Here is a 22,023-nt window from a genome sequence, read left to right on the forward strand (position 1 = left end):
CCACGCTGCTTTGGATGAATCCAAGGACATGGCTGGCTTTCTGGGCTGTGAGTGAACATTGMTGGGTCATGTKGAGCTTCTCACYCGTCAACAAAACCATTCCCCATCCAACCTGTATTTGTATCCCAGGCCAATTCTCCAATCTCCCCCCACTTCCTGCTTACATACTGGGTATGATGTTCAATGGTATGGAACACCCTTTGGCCAGTTTGGGTCAGCTGTTCCGGCCATGCTCCCTCCCAGCTCTCTGGACACCTCCTCACTTGTCAAGAGAACGGGGTAATAAAAATTCCTTGACTTGGAGTAAGCCCTACTTAGCAACAACTAAAACATCAGTGTCTTATYAACATTATTTACATACTGAATCCAAAACATAGCTCTGTACCAGCTACTAAAAAAAAAATTAATTCTATTCCAACCAAAACCAGGACATCATTTAAACATGAATAAAAGTTTATTTGAAACTTATTTAAACCTAAACCAAYTTTAGCCAGTCACTCTAATATGCTGACCAGATTCACAGTCACAATGTTTGTAGAGGGCAAAATATAACTGTGTCGTATTCAAGCAAGTGTCTATRCTGAGTAGTCTCAATATTTACATTCCTATTATGCAGAKAACTTCTTTCTGATACATTTAGCGTTAAAAACAGAACAATCATGCAGAGCTATCTATGCCCAATRAAATATCTATCCTTACTTGTCACACCCCATTTACCACTTTCACCTCTTCCTAAATACMACGTGAATTGACTGCATGATTTTTTAGTCATGTATCACCCTTCTAGTCTGTACAGTCAATTTCTTCTGTATTCAATGAAACACCTCCCCAATCACAAAAAATCAAGCATCTATCATAAAGTATGGACCCAACTCCATTGAATCAACTTATTTTTGATACCAGCTCAGTACATTGGTATGATGTGCACAAGATCAGAAAAATTAGTGCCAGAGAGTAAACAGAAAAGCWTTAAATTATTAGGCTGCCATAAAACTCTGGAGAAAACAGATTTGTAACACTGAWAAAACCACATCTTCTTCCTGTTGTTCTTGAAGTGACCAAAAAATGCATTAAAAAAACAAAGTATCCAACAAAATAACCACAATTTCGTTCTGTAAGTCTCCATGTTTTTATCTTATACAGAAAACATGGGAAAAAAAATCATTTGAATAAATATTTCTTAATGGAGACAACCCAAACATYTTTTTTCCTTCATGCAATTTATCTGAAGAAAAAAAAAAAAGAGATTCATATACATCATTTATAATAGAATCAGCAAAACCATAAAGACAGGTATTATGTTTAACAGGTGTTAAGTACACATTGCTATCATATTATCTCCYTAAAACTCATGAAAGAAACTGTCAAGATAACAGTTGCTTTGATCAGGCTGACATCTGAAGTGTGYGTCATTCCTGTTCTTGGCCCTCACTGACAGGCTGTTCACCAACCAAGCAATGATTCTGGCACACGCAGCCACGCAAACAACACAACAGCACCTTCCTCTCACAGGCCTCCTGCAGCACATGGGGACAGGGACTCAAAGCAACCCAAGCCAGCACAAGCAGTGTATGAAAGGGACAAACACCCCCACAGAGGTATTTTGAAGTAAATGTGATCCTTAGAAGTCAATTGTAAAACACACCCCAACCCCTACCCCCACTACCCCCATATCAAGAGTACTGCAAAGCTCATTTTCATGTTGCATGAGAGTACTACACTTCTGGAAAGCACCARGAAAACAAAATACAAGACAGTCTATTGCTCTCACCAAAGAAATGTCTACTGTCATATTCAGCCTCATTACTAAATCTCTTTGGACTGTAAAAAACAGCTTTTTCATAATTCAAACTACCTACACAGAATTGTTCAACTCAATTAAAAAAAAAAAAAAGCTATCTTTCATAACCTCACAAYTGCTCTCCAGCAAGACAAACCTCCAAATTATTCACAAATCAGGAAAAGAGAAGTGCTGCACGTTTGTAAAGATGATAGAAATCTTTCTTAACTATCATGATTCAAAAACATTAGTAAGGCAATCAGCAACATCAGTTTATTTTGATAGCATTAACTTACATCAGCTTTAAGTGGGCGCACAGAGCATCAATCCAGGCATGCTTGCCTCCAGTGGGACTATCAACAAAGAGTTGTGTGTTGACTGCTGCGAGCTGGCAGACACCCTCTGCACCTTCTCTTCAGCCACCAGGAAACACTACCCTCATTGTTTCACAAGCATGCAAAGCAACCAGCACGGGTGTGTATGGAGGATGTGAGCCACAGTGCAAAATGCATTAGACACCTCTCAGCTCCTTCAATTGACAAAACACTCACTATGAAGGAACCCAGAAGTCAAAAAAAAAATAAAATTGTGTCAAGTGAAGTTTTTTGTTTGCACTGTTTGTTTATAGAGAGTGGGTAGTGTAGTTTCCCAGTAATGTTTCTATTGTAATAGGCTATGAAAACATAAAGACTGAGCTCTAAAAACTCCACCTTCCTATCCAATTGCAACTCCAGTCTTGTCCTCTCACYCCTTGCTTGGATGAGCTCAGGTGGGACCAGCAGCAGATGCACATCCCTGACACTAYAGACAACACATTTCCTGTGTAAAGRGCACTGACTTCAGACCTCACCAGCAGCTCTTCACAAGTGACATGAAGTCCAGGAGACATCAGATGGTTATTGCTTACTCTAATAGATCAAATTCCCATCTTCCTCCAAAAGCACACGTATGGCAACAGCCTTAGAGCAGTAGCAGCAACCAGGCAGAGTCATCAGCCCCTTCAGGGTGCAAACTTGCAGTAAACCCAACTACCTATTCATGTGTGTGCATGTGCACAAGCCATGTACACAGCRTGAGTTTCTTCACTTAGTTGGTATAAATGTGGCTCAGTTTCCATTTTCAGAACACTGCTCTTTGCTAGAAAAAGTGTACATAATATTAGCGCTGGCAAAGAAACAGAGGATCCCTTCAGCTGAGAAAGATGGTGCTTTCTGATTAACATTTTCTAGTCTTCCCTAACTCATCAGAAAAAGGTAAAAATTGCCCGTTCTATTGAGCAGAAAAGCATCCTATTTAATTACGAATAAAAAAATAGTTAAATACATAACTACATTAAAATCAAGGACAGCTGCCCTCACAAATTTTACCTTCTGTAAAATTGCGTGCCCTATGATCAATGCTTTCTTCAACAGCACGCAAAGGACTTCAGGAAAGCTACCTGTTATATTCTCAGTATAATATTTAAATGAATAATCTGTAGCCTCCCTTTCTTTCATCTGATGCAAAACACCCAGACAATAGTAAAGCTTACAGGTGTGTATGGCATGGGAGAAGAGAATTTAGGGGGAAAAAAAATGCACACGAGTTCTTGCCATACCCAGTTTCTTCATTTCCACTAATAATTACTAATGGAACTACAGAGGGAAGTAACTACAAATATTTCCCATTTCCTCAGAGATGATCAAGAGGATGCAAAATTACAGGCATCCAAAACACACTGCTTTAATGGTGCTCAAAAGACCACAACCTCTGCTTTCCATGGGCCAAGAAATCAGCTTGCAAGCATTAACTGTGGGATAATAAAGCAACAGCAACTCTATCCCATATGCAAAGAAAGCGAACTGCAGAATTGTTCTACTTTTAATCAAAGGCTTAGAGTTTTTGAATTCACACACACAGAGTATTATAGCGAGAACTATAGCACATTACTTAAGAGTGAGAAAAGTGGGAGGGCGAGGTAACTGAGCAAGATCTTAAGATTTGCCATTCACAAGAGGCAGTACTTGAAATAAATCAACCGGCAAATTTGTAAAAGCAAATGTCACATTTRCACAATGCTTCTCAACATTTACAAAGGACCTCAATGATATTAATATTTTCTCACRAAGATAATAAACAAAGTGCTAAGTGGTAGAAAATCCCCAAAGTAAAACCACTGCTCCACACATCCAATTATGTCTCTTTAGACACTGAGTAATCATTTCTTGCACCACTCTGRCATGAGACAGACTATCGTCTATTCAGCTCTATAGCTTCATTGCAAAAGAAATATAAATATKAGAGTTTTAAACTAAATCATTTGTGGCTGTATACAGAGCTAAAAAAGGCTGTTTATATATTTGCTAACTTAGGAACCAAATGAAACCATAAAAAACCCTCACAAATCAAACAGGAAGTAGTCTCTTGCACTATGTAATTAGCACTTGTTAATCAAAGAGGAAAATGAGAAAATTGTATTCTTGTCCACAAGCTTATATTATCACACATTAAAACATTAGTAAGTAATGGAAATCTTAGAGACAGCTGTTTAAGAGGTGAATGAGCGCATCATAACTCCAAAGTCCAAAATAACACACTGCTTATTAGGAGGACTTTAACTCGGGGAACAGTTATGTTTGCAGTACACAAAAGCAAACCTTTAGAAAAAACTTACCCTAGGGCACAGAAGTAATACATAGAACCTTCTCTAGGGAAAAAAAAAAAAAAAAAGCCTGGCCTGGGACGCAGTTCTTTGAAGATATTAATGTTCTATTTAAAACCAAAATTTTGTGGTGAAGGAAATAAATAGTGAAGAGGGAATGGTTTTGTGCCTTCTGCCAGATTTAAAGCTTTTCAGTAAGACTGTCTGTCAGTGTCAACAGGAGAAAACATACCCAAACCAACAAACTGCTTGACTGAGCATATGTCTTCATGCACAAATACTAACCCTCCCACAGAAATTCTAGTTTCGGATATATGCATCTGCCTTCAGGCAAAGCTCTGCTGCTTGCAACAGTATCTGAAATTTGGCTGAGCTGACAAATGACTATCATCTCTCACTTGCAAGAGTAGGAAGATCATTTTAAACAACAGCAACAAAATATTCCTTTCTTCTAAGTAAAATAAAGCAGGCAAACTTTTTCTGGCTTCAGGTGAGATAATGGTCCCTAATTCAGGAAGTTTTGTTTACCATGGAGGAACACAGGAAACATTACGTTATCAAGTTTCCAAAACAATGGATTCAGTCAGTAATACAGATCCTAATTTTTTTCTTGTCCCTTTTTTGTGAAGCCAGTAAGTACTTTCAGGTAGTTGAAACAGAATCCTGAGAGCTATTAACACTGTCAAAACAAGGATGAGGAAACTGCGACAATAACCCAATGAATTAGCTTTTCTAAAAAAAGCACTGCTGTTTTAATGCAGCCTTTGGCAATGCAGCAATCCAGCCCACAGTTTCCCAAATCATGCTGCAAACCTTAAGGTTTCTTCCTAGAAATATCCAATTTCACTTGATTTACTAATTGCTGAGTCAGTCAGCTGTTTRCAGCATCCTTCCTTTTACAAGCACAAACCCAAAAGATACTTCAGTATGCAGTTTACATATACATCATGCTTAAAACAAGGGGAAAAAAAAGTCAAGAATACTGAAAATCAGCACTGCAGCTCAAGAACTGCAAAATACATCCCCTGGTCCCTAAGCATTTGCTCTATCCCACACTCCTTTTTGACAGCATCACAGTTGGGTACAGATTAGAGCTAATTCAGCACAGAAATATACTGCAATTGAAAAATTTTTGCAATCTATTTCACAATACTTGCCTAAGGAAGGGAAAGAATGACCAGGAAAAGACTTTACTTCAGCAGCAGGGGTAGACTCATGAAACTAACAACCTAATTCTTAAATTTTGAGAGTTGCCACTGTTCTTACACAAAATCTCAACATGCCTATTATGTGGTAATTATATCTTCTATTTTCTCCAATTCTGCAGTGGTTTTCAGTAATTCTCTATCAGTTTTCCACCTCAATTTARGCACCTCTTTAGCAGCTGGACCAGAAACAATGTTAATTACATCAYAACATCATGAGGAAAGGATTATTAATCTGGTATTTGGCAGAATGCTTCAGGGTCTGAGAAACTTTCATTACTGGAAATCTATCTGGAAATCTGAATCTGTTATTCAGATATGAATTTGACCATTTAGCATTTTCACTAACTGGAAAGACATGAATTGCTTCCTTAAACACCTGGCTGGTGCAGGGTTGAAGAAATGATTTCTTGCTTGAATGTTCCAGAAAGAGATGAAACTGGAAACTTCCATATAGAAGCTCATCCTAGTGTACATCAAAAGCCAGGCAGCAATATGAAAACATGCAGAATGCTTAAGTTTCTAATCAACCCCTGGAAACAAAATTACAAAAGATAAAATAGTGAAACAAGTAGGCTAGGCACATGCTATGCTGAAAGGAAGGCCAGAATATTGAGAACTATGATTTACAGAAGAGTAAAATCTGAACTTTTTATTTGATAAGTAGATATGCTATACTGTAGAGCATTTCAGCAAGCATCAAAATGAATGAAGACACCTTTTAAAAATACAATGAAATAAAAAGCAATTAAAAAAATTAATGTACTACTTCTGTTCAATCAACACTGGATTATTTCTACTCCTTTAGACAGAAGGGAAAATTCTCTGGAAGTACTATATTGTCTTACACCACTTATCCCAAAATGTTTAAGTTGCCATGCAGCAAAGCAAGCAGGGAGCTCTCAACACTTCTGCCCACCTCATGACAGGCCAAAACCAAGCCTCCCAACTCATTCAGCTCTCAGCTCAACTGTTTGACAAAGTTATATACTTTGCAAATKACTTCTTAACATTGGCTCAGGTGGAAAGTATCAAATAACTTTTTTGTATAGGTTAGGAAATGTACCATGATATTTAAAGACTCAAAYTCAACTCATCACTAGTAACTGAACAAGAGAAAGCAGTGCCAGCTCAAACAGCATTTCTAAAATCTCCCTCTGCAACTGAAAATCTCTGGCTTGCAAGTTCCTCCCTGTGTGGCTCCCATCAAAACAAAAGCCCATCCATGTGTCAAAATACCTGAGTGGATTTCCATGATGATAAATGAACATTTAGCTTCAAATTACTTTGACATAAAATTAAGAAGAACCAACTTATAAGATGTAGCTCAAATGCTTCATCAGCTTCAAAAGAATAGTGAATGCTGAGAATGGATATTTGCTTTGCAAGCTGAAGTGCTCTACAGACCAAGAATGCTCCAACCASTGATTTGTCAGCATTGCTCTTAGATTTATAGCAAAAAGTGTTGCACACTTCCAGAAAGCAAGTCCTAAATAAACTCTAAATAAAAATGTGATGACTTAAATATGATGCTTTCAGCAAAAGCCTTATCAACCTTCCATATTAATGGGAAAATTATATACAGAATGGAAAATTAAATTTGATTTTCCAAACCATAAAGACATTCTGCTTATTCAGCAAGAATGAATACAGCAAAAAAAAAATTTGTAAAATACTTATAGTTCAGTGATAACATCAGCACATGAATGTAAAAGAAAATGACAAGTACTTAAAGAACACGCACATCTAATTTCTTATATTTGGTCCATGGTTTTGCTCAACAGACAACAGGTTTTATCCAAAAACATAAACTGTCTTTCCCACCTTCCCAGCAGTTACTCCAACACACCCCAGGACAATATTGWTGTGCCCTAGGCTGTAAAATGTGCCCTAGCAGAAAATGTGCCTAATCTATATTTTACGGGGGTATATAAACCAATCACAGATCTTGCAAAAATCTCACTGGTACTTTCCTGGAAACGAAATCCTATGTTAAGATTAAATTTTACCCTTTTCAGAGTCAAGAGGGGCAGGAAGGAAGACGATCAAACTGATTTTTTCCTATGTGAAAATGGCTAGACAAGCTAATAATGCTAGTCAAAATTTTACCTGCCAGTAGTTACATTGTCCCCAATCAACACTCCAACATTCTCTTAACAGTTCTGGATTTGCCATCTCTTTTACTAATTACCTTGCTATACCTYTGTAACATCATTATTGACMAAAGAAATAGTCATATTTARCCATKTAAATATTKTTGTTAYCTTCTAGAGCAAAACATTCCCTYCCATTTTATTCTCTCTTGCCAACTYTTCTGTTCCCTTTTCCTAAATGTTTTATGTTTCCCACTGCCTGATTACCTTTATTTTGAGCTCCCAACAAACACCTGCCAAAGCCTCTAATTCTGACACAATGCAAACTACCTTTATCTGCTACTTGGTAGCATCACTCATGCCATCCAATACCAATTTTCCTCAATCTTAAATATTTGCTCTTTGAGGCAATCTACTTCTGTAACAGTTTTCCACAAAGCAACGTCCCACTATCAGATTTTGGGTTATTTTTCTTAAAGTAGAGGCAGAGTTAGCCTTTTGCTGTTTACAAGTTACTTACTGAAATCATTACAAGCTGAGGAGCCAGCAGTACAGTATTTTGATATTCAGGCCCAATGATTTACTTATATTACTTCGAAAAGTATGTCGGTGACTCATGAACATCACCAGAACGACAGGAAATTTGAGTGTAACAGGATGTTTTACATTAYATGCAATTTGGAATTTTTTGCTAACATGCAGTGCAATCCCTGTTAGAAAGATCAACACAAACATGTAATTCAAATAACCATCAGCAACAGATGAAAAAATAATTACAGTGCACCTTAAGTGCACAAGTTTAGTTTTTCTTAGGACTTATTMATTTCAAGGCTTGAAGTAACCAACTCCTTTCATGATTACACTGRTTTATGCCAAKAAAGTTGTTTTAATATTACATATGRCATKCACAAAAAAGCAAATCATTCAGGTAAAAATAGGAATCAAAGTATAGGTGACAACAATATGAAAAGTATGTCCATTCCTACATAAACATTTCATTTTAGTAACAGTCAACTCTTTAAAATTGTACCATCTAGTAGCATTCATTCAGAAAAATGAAGAATATTATTATGTTTATATTAYAATTTGCAATATAAGAAGTCTTTCTTAATGGCTCCTATGATGCTGCAGTGTAGAACACATGTCCACCAAAGAAACAAGGTCATAACTAAATATTCAACAATTCAATTTTAAAGTTTCTTTATCACATTTTGAATTTCAGAAAGTTGCTCTAATAATGTTCTCATACCACTATTCCATGCAAGTAGCTGTCACAGCTAAGAAAGAAATTTCTCAGTAAGAATAAGGTATCTGGTTAAATTTTAGTGCAGAAAATATAAGCATGAAGACCGTAAATTGAGATTCTTTCCTTCTTTCCCTCATGTGATTCAGAAAGCAAACAGCCTAGGTTATCACTCTCCCTTATTACATCAGCTCACATGCTTTACATGCATGAACAATGCATTTATCTACTCATCTTGTCTKTACTCTGCTCTCCCATGCTCCTCTTCGGTTTTCCAATGGAGGAACAGAAGATGTCATACTTACAAAATGGACACTTTATCAGCTAATTACCTCTTCTATGAGCAACTTTCAACTATTCCCATTAAGAGTAAAAAAGAAGAAAATAACTCTGTCCATAAATTCAAACAGAACAGTTCCTAAGCAAACTGTGGAAAATTGTTTCAGGGAAAAGAAACATGATCAACCCTCCATTAATGCAAGCAAAGCGGTTTAACTTTTACCACAACGCTCTTCTAAAAAACTACCCTGTAGCGGCAGCTGGATACTTTTTTATAATTTAAAAGGACCAGCTGCAGTACCAGCCGCAGCATGCAGAAAAAAAGTCTGACGGAATGTCGACGCTTAGAAATAAATTACAGTTCTATCTGCAAACAGACCTTGTTAAAACAATTTATCCTGCCTTGCAGAAAAGCAGAACTTTTGGGTTTATGTCCCACAGACAGCAATAACCTCAGAACCTTGCTGCTGCTGCCCCTTACCAGCTCTCCTTTATCCCTCCACCTCCAAAATGTCCATTCCCCCCACAATATTACGACATCTTCCCTATGTCTCTTGATTATCAAATCATCAAGTGGTATCAGATGCTAGGGATTGTTCCAAAGTTTAGGTATTCCACCTGGCCAGTCAAAAGCATGGCTCATTGCTGAACATTGCAGGCTAGAAAGGAACAGGTAACTGTTGAGATGCCTTTCTTCAATTTTCTCCAAAATTGAGCCAATTTAATATTTTGGGTATTTTTACCCATCAAGTATGACTAAAAGCCATCTACAAGTTGGTGCAGGAGGGTGGTAGGGGCACAGGGTAAGAATGATGGAGGGCCACAGGTGAACAGAGCAGGAGAGCAAACTGCATCAAAAAGGCAACTCTTTCTCTCCAGCCAACATGACTTTTGTTGCCTGACTTTTGTTGCAAGTTCAAGTAAAAACACTATTAACTTTTACAAAAAGGACTACCACAGTGCATGATGTCACCATATTTGACCTATGACCAGAAACCAGACAAACTGTGGGCAGGGAACAGAACCCCAGACAGTGGTGGTACACCCAGGGAAATGCCCCTCCCATCATTTAAGTCTGGAATTTGATCCATACATATGGACGCAAAGCCAACAGCTTTCAAGTTTTGTGTATTTACTTTTTGCATACTAAAGTTTTGTCCTTAACTTTTCTCTCCTGAAGGAGTGATATTTAAAAAAAATAYTTATACATCTTCATCTTTCTTTTTGAAGCTGAATGAAAAACAGTGTTTCTTCTATAAACCTTCATTTACAGTAAATGCAAAGATTTTCAGAYATATACACAGTTTTAACACAGAAGTGTCTTAAAATTTCCCTAGCCTATACACAGTTGACTTCATAAGCTTGGAGGCTTTTCAGTTATATTCCTCCATAAACATTCAAGTTTTTAGAAATATTTTTTGCCTTTTTGCCCTTCCATCTGAAACAAATCCCTTCTGGAAAAGGAAGATAATTCTTCAACAAGTATGCATAAGACTGGCTAAACTTTCCAGTTCCCGACAACACCAAAGAGCCAAGCTCCTTTTTTCAAAACCTAAGACTTGGATAAGGAAATTTTAAACACAGTGTTTGTCAGTTGGGCCATTGCGATCATTTCCTTTTCAATATGCCTGACCATAACTGCATTTCAATTTACTTCAAATATGCCAGTCTTCACTTTTCTCTTAAAGAAGTCTTGTCTCTCTCCCTGRACATATCCTAGTTTACCTTTTATGTAACAGTTTAACAAGTTCTTAAAACATAAAAAAMCCCATTAAGTTATTCAAACTACATTGAAATACCTTTAGTAAAGTAAATTATACCAAAAACTCACATGCAAAGGAAAATACAGGACCTTGCTTCTTTTCTGGATATTCTCCAAGCACCAGTACCATAAAATGAACATTCTCAGTTAGCTGGCTTTGAGGTAATTTCCTTTTTTTATAGATTTAAATACTTGAGTTACACTAAAAGTGATGATTTCCTGAAAAACACTAAGCTTCAGTTTCAGACAACCAGATCTCTAAGGCATGTGAAACTATGTATCAAAACCCCCAAATTACTAGCAATTTCTATTATTTTTACTTCCTTCAGATAYATTTCTCCACTCTCATTCTTGAATCATTACCACATTCTTCTGAATAAAATTAATGATACACCCAACCACTCATTACATAAACAAATGGAAGAAAGGGAGAAATCACAAGTTATGGAAACTCAAGGTAGTATGCTAGAACAATAATTGATATGAGCTGTTTTAAACTAACAATTAGCCRGCATTTTACAAGTGACAGACACGGAGCCAAACAACCTCTCAGAATTATGAGAGTTTCTTCTTCCATATAAATATCCCATACAGCTCATCCCTGCAGACGGAAGCGGTAGTGAATCATAATTTCATTTGCCTCTGCAATAAAAGATGGTTTGGTTGTAAGAAAGTTGGTTTCAAATGTTTTTATTGCCACAGAGTTGAAAATCCAGCAATTTTCAACTGTAAGACTGCAAGGTCATACATTTAATTTGGAAAGAAGTACCTGATGTGCATGGTATTTAACTCTTCTGCACAGAAGTAGTCATAAAGGAAGTCTGTTCACCTTTAAAAACCACCTCATTTTGGATTCTTCGATAAAAAATGCTAGTGATCCAAACTAGGAGATTAGTGCAAACTAGTGATCACAGCTTACTGCTATTCAACTCTATGGCATATAACATGAGACACGCTATAAAAAAATCCCAACCAAATAAAAGGCATTGTTTTCCTGGCAGAAGCCAAGATCTTTTATGAGGTTTTCCATACAGAGGAAAACGTGGTTTAAAAAGGAATCTTTAGATGCCTATCATACACACATAACATTCACGAAATATAGAGAAACCACTGTCTCAAGCTCTTAGAAGTTCTTACTGTATTTGGAAAAGCACAATTTGGGGGAGAGAATGAATAGTCATGATGATGCATAAGAAAGCTCTGATATGATCCAACGCAAGAAAATTACATATTGTTGTACTTTCATGAATCAGATCCCAGCTGAGATTGGGTCAATTGGTTTCTTGCACACAGTGGATTTCAAGCATTAACTGCTTGCAGAAGAGTGATTAGTTTTCCTGGACATGGAAAGACAGAATAAAAGATGTTATTTGACATCTCTGCAAGATCCAAAAGCAACTGAAAGAAAGAAACATGAGGAAGAAAGGAAAGATAATAATATCTAGTAATAAGAGGTTTGGTTGAATCGTTTTTATAGAGTTTCTTTTTTTTTAAGATTTAACAAATTTAATATACAAGATTACTTTGTTTCCTTTGGGCATTGGTTACAGTATTTTTTTTTAATTAACCAGTGCAGGTATAAAGTTTAGAACTGCAGTGCAAAATTAGATACAGAATCTGACAAGTGTATTTTGCTAGAGAAAAGAAGTTTTGTGCTGAGTCTGAAAACCTAATATATTCCTCGCTTTAAAATGTTTTAACCAGCTCTGGTTGCTCAGCAGACTCCTAGAATTCTTCATGCTTTTTTAATACTCTTTCATTTGATGACATGACACYGTAACAGAATAATGTGAATAACCTAACAAAATAGTATTTGATTTTGCAACAGCAAAAAAAAAAGGCTGTACCACATGCCTTTTGAATATCTAAATTAASATTTTCTTCAGAACCTCTGATGTACCACATTTAAGTATCTCTCTTCCAAGTGCCCTTTTACAAGAGTTGATGAATTGTTTAATAATTTCCGCAGGAGTCTGTTCGTGTTACTGGACAGGCACGGGACCACTGCTTTTCTCTTCTTTAACAATTTGTACARCCAAGTAGTATTTTAACTACCAACATACAACTTTAGACTTGATAAAATATTAATCCAGCTCCCAGCAATTCAATGACTCTACCTACAGCCAAACACCAAATACAAATTTTAAAGCACACAAAACCTATAACGAACACTATTTTTCTAAAGTTATACTAACAWTAATTTTAAGCTCTCAGCACATCATTTGTTTTGAAGGCTAGGTTATCAAGCATTTACTTCTGCAACTCTGCGTAGCCTAAACTGTCCTTAAGGTTGATGTCGATCTATGCAATTTGAAATTATTTTATTCCAATGYTCATAAAACTTGTGATACCACACATAGAACCAATTTGATGCTGAAAAAAAAATCAACAAACTAAAACATTTTTGATGAGTATGCCATCTAACAGATCAGCAGCTGCCCCACTCTGTTCTGTTTTAGCAAAGAACTTGACAAAGAATAAAGAATTCCTGGGCATCCTTCCTGTCACTTATTCTCCCTGTTCACTTCGGTGCCCAATAAAACCAMAGTAGAAGCTGAAGGAAAGGGACCACTTCTCACAGCTATCTCAGACCACATTTCCAAAAGGTTGCCAGGCTGTTCTTCAGAGAGGCCAGATAATCAGATTAAAGCGAAGYTTCAAGCAAACATACATTCAACTTAGTGGACTTTACTATCATATCTGTAACACACAGCACTGGGGAAAGGAGCAAGTCACARTAAGAATTCAAATGCCTTTCAAAAACTGTAAGAAGGTACAAAGAGTGTATCTTTGACTTGCATTAAGGCTCCTGGAGGTGGTACTGTGCTTTCCTACTCCCTGAAGTTACTGAAGGACATTTCTGAGGCTTTTAACTCACAAAAATAAACCACAAAATCAAATATTTAGAAATGTCAGTCTGAAAAAACACTTCAACTTTATAACCATTCTTTGCAGGCAGAGGGCCTTTATGTTTCTTTCTTCTTCAAATATGTCTTTCAAATAAATATGCTTAAATCATACCATCTCTGCTGCACTTTTAGGAAGCTTAGTATTTGTTGTATGATGTGTTCATGCGCCCACTATCTTCAGAATTTGAAAACTGAAAACAAAAGAAGTTTACTAAACTGTTACTAATTTGAGTACCTATCTTTCTTAAACTTCTAATCAGCAAGTCCTAAAGAAAAAATTGCAAGAGTATATTGGCAAAGGGGTGAACAAAGTCACACACTGCTAGCAGGCAGGGGTGGGGGGATTCTTGGCTATTCTAAGTAGAGCTGTTATTCAAGTATCTCTTTGGGACAGGACTRCTCTGGTGAGCTGTCTTCAACCGTTTTTCAAAGATAAAGATAGTAGACATTTGTTTCATTCACAACAAACCATAGGCAGCACAGTTTAAAACCACAAAATAATCTAAAAAACCCAAGTTATGTGAAAATGCATACTTAACTTCTTTATGGCAAACTCATAAACTGGACATCCAAATTAATACTCTAATCAAGAGAAATGGAAGTTATTCCTTAAAGAGTATAGTCTGAAAACAATAGTCAAAGCTGGGGTTTGCACCTAAAATTAGTGCAAACCTAAAATTAGGTTTCAGCTTCTGTGTTTGAAAAGTGTATCAATCCCWATTACTCTGAGTACATAACGAACCCAAAATTAAATAAATCCATTAGTTTAATTTTAACCTAAATGAGTCCTTAAAGATACTTCAAAAGTGCTCCATCAGTGAATGTTCTCAATTGAAAGTATTTAACGCAGAAACATAATGAACAGGATATGCACAYAAGAGCCTGGGCTGTTCTTAATGTTAAATTATTCATAGTGGTAATCAAACTGATGAATGTCACAGAGYGAAAAGACAACTCTGATCAATCTTATTTTTTCATCCACAACTAATACGCATTTGGACCATCTGAAGATTCGGAAGCATATTGTGGTTCGTTTTCTTTGTTTTTTAAAAAATAACACCTAGCAAAGAACCAACCTCCTGAAATTACACCTGCTTGTTACCCACTTTTGGTTGGGGTGAGAGACAGCTTTATCCTCGATCTTAGTCCTTGTTCAACCTGGTCACAATTATTAAACTCAGTTCTGAACACTGTTATAGTGACATCAGGTCAAGGGAGGGGATTGTCCTGCTCTTCTCTGCACTGGGGCAGCCTCACATCGAACACTGCGGGCAGTTTTGGGCACCACAATACAAAAAGTACATTAAACTACTAGAGAAAGTCCAAAGGAGGACAATAAAGATGGTGAAGGACCTTGAGGGGAAGCCCTATGAAGAGTGGCTGAGGTCACTTAGTCTGTTCAGCCTGGAGGAGATTGAGAGAAGACCACATCACAGCCTACAAATCCCCTCGTGAAGGAAGAAGGATTGATCTCTCTTGTGTCCAGTGACAGGATCCAAGGGAATGACATGAAGTTATGTCTAGGGAGGTTTGGGTTGGATATCAGGAAAATGTTTTTCACACAGAGAGTGGTAAGGCACTGGAAGTGCCCAGGTTCCCAAAGAAGTGGCCAACCAGCCTGACAGAGTTCAAGAAGTGTTTGGACAATGGTCTCTCAGGCACATGGTTTGATTYTTGGGGATGGTGCTRTGCWGGGACATGAGTTTGACTCGAAAATCCTTGTGGGTCCCTTCCAACTCAACATATTCTGTGATTCAGACCATCACTAAATACGTCTTTGTCTTTATAGACATCCATGGTCATTTGATCAATTTTTCATTCTGCTTTTCAGTCAGCTACTCCATTAAGTTATGTAATAAGCACTTTCAAATCTCTCTACATATTGACAATTGATTCCAACCTGTTACCAGCTTCCCATCCTCTGGTTTGCTCCTCACAGACTCATGAAAAATTAACAAAAAAACCCAAACCAAAACAAACAATACAACAAACAATCAAGCAAASATTGTTTCTCTCTCCCTGGAAGAATCCTGGCATTATCACTTCCCCTTTAATTTTCAGCATCATTCTGGTTATCATTCACAATTTGCACTAAAGCACTGCTAGCATACTGAGTGCAGGCTTAAAAGGCATGAAAAAGAGATAACAATGACCTGTGGCTATGGAAAAGTAAACAGATTGGCATTCAAGTTCTTCAGGTTCTGTTGGCCTTCATCACGTGGTGCCTGTAAAATCAGAGCAGTACTCCTGCCTCCTGTCAAACTACTTATTGTGAGATATTTATGCTCTGTGTTATTCTCATCATTCCTGTGGCTGACAGGAAGCACCAGCTGAAACTCTGGTGTCTATTCTAATGCACTGGAAAAATAAGAAGTCAAAGAACATGACACATACCCTCTTGCTTGCCTGTAACAAGTTTTCACAAGCAACTTARGCGCTCAGTATCACCCTGACTCAATTGTTCCACATAATAAGGATGACAAATTTGGTTGTATGACTTCATTTGCACATCAGGAATTCTCTTACAGGAAGGTATATTGGAACTCAACATGAAAATAGCTCTGCATCCCATTACAAAGAAATACTATTTGTACAAAAAATGCTAAGAGTTCACCTACAATAAGAAATTCCATCCACAAAATTATAAATCCTAGAGATTCTACCATTTGCGCAGCTTAACCAATATTAGTACGAGTGAAAACTAAATAAATTTTTCAGAAAAAATGACAATATCACACGGGCTTGCAATTTACAGGACTAAGTCTTACAAAGYAAGATGAGAATTAAGCAGTTAAAGAGCAGTTCTCACATTCTGCCTCTAAAGCTAGACAGCAAAACACTGAATTGGCTTATCTTTTGGATAAGTTTTCTAATAGAGYAAAGTTTCTGAAAATTGATACCAGCATGGCACAAGGAAAGGAAAAAAAAGGATGAAAACACTTCCCTCCTTAATTAAAAATGAATTTCACAGCAGCTGTACATGAACTSGTCCCAGAGTGTGAACTTCCACAGCAGCAAACTGATGCTGGTTTATACTGTTCTCCTCTAGCAGTACATTCTCACAGGAGAACAAACAGAAATGTCTTGAGGATCATCAGATTACACAGAAYAGCAACACAACACAAGCAGTGATCAAATCCTAGCCTTTACATTTCTCTTAAATGCTGGAAAAGGTCTGACAATGGAGGAGAAACTCACGAGCTGAAGCTATCARTGAGAATTGCTGTGGTCATTAAACACCGATTCCAATGAAAAGGCACCGTTACAAAGCTCTTACTGTTGAGGATAACTTTTTCATTCCAAAGCAATGAAACTGACCATTTCAATACCAAAATGAAGTACTCTGGCAAAAAAGAAAAAAACATGTTGTGAAGTCAATTGATAGCCAAGTTCCATCCCACCGTTACCTAGCACTTAAAGGGAGGAGAAAGCGAGAAAAAAATGAAAAAAAAATTTGTGGTGGGGTTTTTTAATAATTGAAAAGAAAGCCCTGGATCACAAAAACAAGGCTGGTAAATGGTATCAAAAGACAGTCTAGGGAGACTTTCACCAAGGGTACCTTTTCTTAACTAACCAAGTCTCCAAGCAAATTTGCTTTCAGTGACAACTGATGTTATGAGCTAAATACACCTTTTCAATGCTGACTGTTCAGTTCCATTGGTCAAAGACAGGAAGAATAAAAATCGCTCTTCCTACAAGGAACTACAAACCATTACTCAGTAATGTGCATAGTTCAGGGCTTTAGAACTCWAGCTAATTCTGTTCTGTGGTTTATAAAAAGACCTTTATGTGAACCCAAAGGTAAGAATGCCTCCCTGAGTTGGGAGTTACTACAACAGCAYATGCGTGAGATAATTTATGCAGTGCTCAAAGTCACAAGCTTCCAATTTTGCCGAAAGTAAATGCCCCTAAAGAACCTTCATATTTCATAGTGCAAAACCRTATTTAAGTAATCAAAAAGTGAATAATAGAGCAGTTAGCTAGCTCTTTAATACATTAGCTAAAAGTATATCAATTCCATTGATTTTTACAATGGGCTGATTTCACATAATGGATTAAGCTCGCTAGAAAGACTGTAAAGGGGAAAAAATGCTCTGCCAGAATTAGGGGAAGATGGTGTCAAAGTGCTTTTATAACAAGGATGCAGTTAAAACATTTTATTTGGGGATGCTAAATTTAGAGTACTTCTGTCAGGAATAGACCTGGTGCTAACCGTTGAGTAAAAGCCATGATTTCAACACTGCAKATATATTTTCATGATGTCCGTTATATTTTCCTTCAAATATTTTATTCCTACCTAAGAAACAGGAAGCTTGAACTAGGAGTATGTAATCAAGCTTCAACACAGCAAAAGTTTAACAGCTTCTAAGATTCATAAAGCTAGCAACATTTAAAGGCATTAATTAATGAGCTGAAAAAGAAAGTAGAAAAGTTTATAGTTCTTATAGGTTAGTCAAGTACATAAGACCAAAAATGTAACCAACTGGAAGCTGATCAACCATGATGTACAGGTAATACACTGGTGGATAAAAGTCAATGTTAATAAAAGCAGATCTGTCACTGAAAGTTAAATAATTACTAGTATGGTCAGCAACCTTCTAAATTAAGTAGGTCTAGTATAAACAACAGGATTACAAGCATCCCTGTGGAACTTGGGGAAGATCTCTGCTCAATATGAGAACATTGCTGCTGATAATTAAAAGTATCAAGATTCAAAAGCAGCAGTGCCAAGCACTAGCAAAACTGCCTTCATATAAAACTAGTGCTTCKTTCTTAATGATGACCTGAAAAAGGCTGCTGCAGCATTAGACTAGGTAAAAATGAGAAATCAGACAGAAAGGTTCAGAAGACAAAGCACGAAAAAACACAGTTATAACWAGACTAAATGTAAACAGAAGGGAAATAATTTAGACCTCAAGAACTAAGATGCTGCTTAGTGAAAGTGGGAAGTATACAGTCCACAGATACACTTTTATGTTACAATGCATAATGAAATATTCACTTATATAGAATATAGAATATATAGAATAATATAGAATTTTTATAGCACTTTTATAATATAGAATCTGTCAGTATTCAAAGGAGGACAGAAAAAAATGACTGGGATGAAGAAYATCCCATGTAATGATCCAAGCCTACTTCTATTAAGCATTGGGGCAAGACCCATACCATAACAGAAGAATCCAACATTGGCCTTCTTTAACACTTCTTATATCTGTCATGAGCTRTTCATCCAGATGAACTCCAGATGAACTCCAGTGTCACAATTTCAATACTAAAAGCAACATGTTGACCCTGCAAAGAAGGAGTGGGGCACCAAAACCACCTCCTTCCAAACAATTTTGAAAAATCAGGATCCTGAAGAGCAACACTAGAACGCAAAAGAGGCACTATAACTTGGCCGGAAGGACAGCACCACATACTTCCAGATTTTGGTTATCATTTAAGACAGATAAAAGAACTCCAAAATTCTTGATAAAGTGATTGGTTAACTATGAAACAGCAGCATTTTAAACAGCATCACTACAACTATTAAAAGGTTATTTTAGTGCATCTTAAACACACACACACACACACACACACACATACACACAAAGAATTTTATTTGAACTTTTAGGCTATTCCTTTTCTTTATAAGTACTAGCTCCTGATACAGCTCAACTTGCATCTAGAGATGGTCCCTGCACTTCCATGAGAAGATACCTAAAGACASATGCTGGAGAACACTGCAGAGCCCAAGATCATGCCGTTCTGGTCCTGTGGATTCAACTTCTGTGCTATGTGGATAGTCTGACACCATGTGCACTACAATGAAAAAAAAAGTCACTAAAAATAAAAAATGTAAAATCTGTCAAGAATCTCTTGTCTCTTGAGCAAAACACAATGCAAATTGCATTCAAAGGATTTAAGTATTTGGAAGTACCTTATTTTTAGATAAATGTCCCTGGAGCTTTTTGTTCTCAGACCAAAGACAAAGATTATATTCTCTTTGTGATAGAAAAAAGAAAAAATATTTTACAAGTTTACAGCTAACATATAACTTATCAACATATAACTTATGCAACAAAGAAAGGACAGCAGGACACTATTTCCCTAAAGCAGCTATTTGGCATTGAAATTCATTCTAAATTACTTCCATTCTTTTTCTGTATAGCTTATTCCTGAACTCATTTGAACAAATCTACTTTGAGATGATGAGGGGGGAGGAATACATCTTTGTATAGAAATGAAACAGTACCACCTCACCACTAGGCTATGGAATGATTGTCACATGGTATTTTCCAAGCATTTTCATTACTTTCATTAGTGTCTTTGAATTGCCCTATTCCTGCAAGAACAAGGTACATGAGGAATAAGGCATACTCATYCATGCAGCTAACAATTCTGAACAGACACACATCATCCAGTAACAGTCCACGTGTTGTCATCACTCTGATCTCAAGGGTGGCTTGTATGTGTTGTCCTTGACAGGTTAACATCTGTATCATTTTTCTGAAGATGACCATGCTACCACAATTTCCCTACCGACAATAACTGTCTCAGGTTTACATTCGTGTTTCACAGGTAAGCCTGAGAAAACGCAGCAAACAAATTAAAGTGCTAGCACTACCACTTAAAAAAAGGGCAGCATCACAGGCGGACACAGACAAAATTCAAAGTCACAGAAAACGATGAAGCTGGCATTAGAAAGTGAAGTGCATTCTTCAAGATAAGTAATCCTTTGTATTTACAAGAAAAACGAGTTCTGTGGTGTTCCAAGTGTTCAGGGTAGCATGATCTTCAATGTCTTTGCAAAGGAGTGAATTTGAGAGCAGCAATGTATAATAATACATGGTTAGTTGCATAGTTTTGGTTTCCACAGCTGCTGGCTATGTTCGCTTACAGTTCATGTAGTGCCAACATCATTTATATAAACAGAAAAGACCGTTTCACTCCTGTTCATCACCATAAAAGTTATTTCTTTCAGCARCTGCTGCACAAAAATCAGTTTCTATTTCAGTATCTCACGCTGTAAGTTCACAAAGTGGCAGGTTCCAGAATCTACTAAAAACAAGTGGAGCTAAAGAAACTTGCCCATGTTTAATAATATAAGGGGGGGCGGAGGTGGAGGGGGCAGACAACAAACACTTCTGCTTTCCTGGAGTGGAAGGAGCTAGTAACCCTCTGTTAACACGGCTAAAGTCACATGAAAACCAAGTTCTATTAGGCAACCCCTTAGAAAAAGAGCTTCCCTGACTCTCTTCAGCTTTATGAATTAAAATTAAATACAATAAGGCTGATCCGGAGCCCAGCAGATAAGATAAACTCTAAAATATTAGTCACATATTACGTAATAAACATCAACTGAACGAACTTGATGTGACAGCGGTAAAGAGGTAGAGCCGAAGATGCTGCCCTGCTACTCCCCCCTACACGCACACATACACACGCACACACAGACACGCTGCCGGAGGCTGCTGACACACGGCAGCTCCGACCCCTGGAAGCAGCAACAGGACGCCCGCAGCCCCTCGACCCTCTCCCGGTCACAAGCACCTCGGGGAGCCGCCGGAAGGCAGCCGCAGGCTGTGCGCGCCCGTCCCCCCCGGCGGCTGCCCCCGAGCGGGCACCGCGGCCGGGCCACCCCGCTCGGAGGAAGCGGCGATCGGCCGAGGCGGAGGCTCCCCCGCAGGCGGCCGGAGAGGGAAGAAGCCCGGCGCTGCCTGAACTTGGCGCTTCCCTTCCCCCGAGCCCCAGCGCGGCCGGGAGCGGGGCGGGGGGAAGCGGAACCCGAGGCGCCCGGAGCCCTCACTCACCTCGGCCCTCCTCTCCGTCGCTGCCGGGCGGACGCCGGGACGAGGCGAGGGGCGCCGCCAGCCCCGCCGCTGCCGCGCCTGTCACCGGGCGCCCGAGCAGGAGAGTCCCGCAGGGTAAATCCTCCGGGCGGCGGCGGGGACGGGGACGAGCCGCGCTCCGCCCGCTCGCCGCGGCGGCCGCTGCCTCGCACCAAGTTGAGGCGCGGCCGCCGCTGCCGCTGCACTGCCGGGCTGCCGGCGGCGGCCGCTACGGCCACGGGGAACCGGCGCCTCTGCTCGCCGCCTCTCTCCGCGGCCGGGAAAGCAGCGCCGCAC

General features: G+C 38.3%; 1 protein-coding gene across 4 annotated transcripts in view; it reads right to left on the reverse strand.

The window, feature by feature from the left end:
- The window catches only part of GALNT1 (polypeptide N-acetylgalactosaminyltransferase 1), a 105,949-nt gene that overhangs the window by 62,900 nt on the left and 21,026 nt on the right, over positions 1–22,023 (reverse strand). For 3 of the 4 annotated variants that reach the window (XM_057371033.1, XM_057371032.1, XM_057371030.1), the window contains exon 1: positions 21,709–21,984. The exons of the other annotated variant lie outside the window; for it this stretch is intronic. The gene's annotated coding sequence lies outside the window, so the exon portion shown is untranslated. Of the gene's footprint in view, positions 1–21,708; positions 21,985–22,023 lie in introns of those variants that run through there. 4 annotated transcript variants of the gene reach the window in all.

This window comes from Malurus melanocephalus, unplaced genomic scaffold, assembly GCF_030028575.1.
Source record: "Malurus melanocephalus ecotype Western Australia unplaced genomic scaffold, MMel_1.1 scaffold_138, whole genome shotgun sequence".
NCBI classification, from domain to species: Eukaryota; Metazoa; Chordata; class Aves; order Passeriformes; family Maluridae; genus Malurus; species Malurus melanocephalus.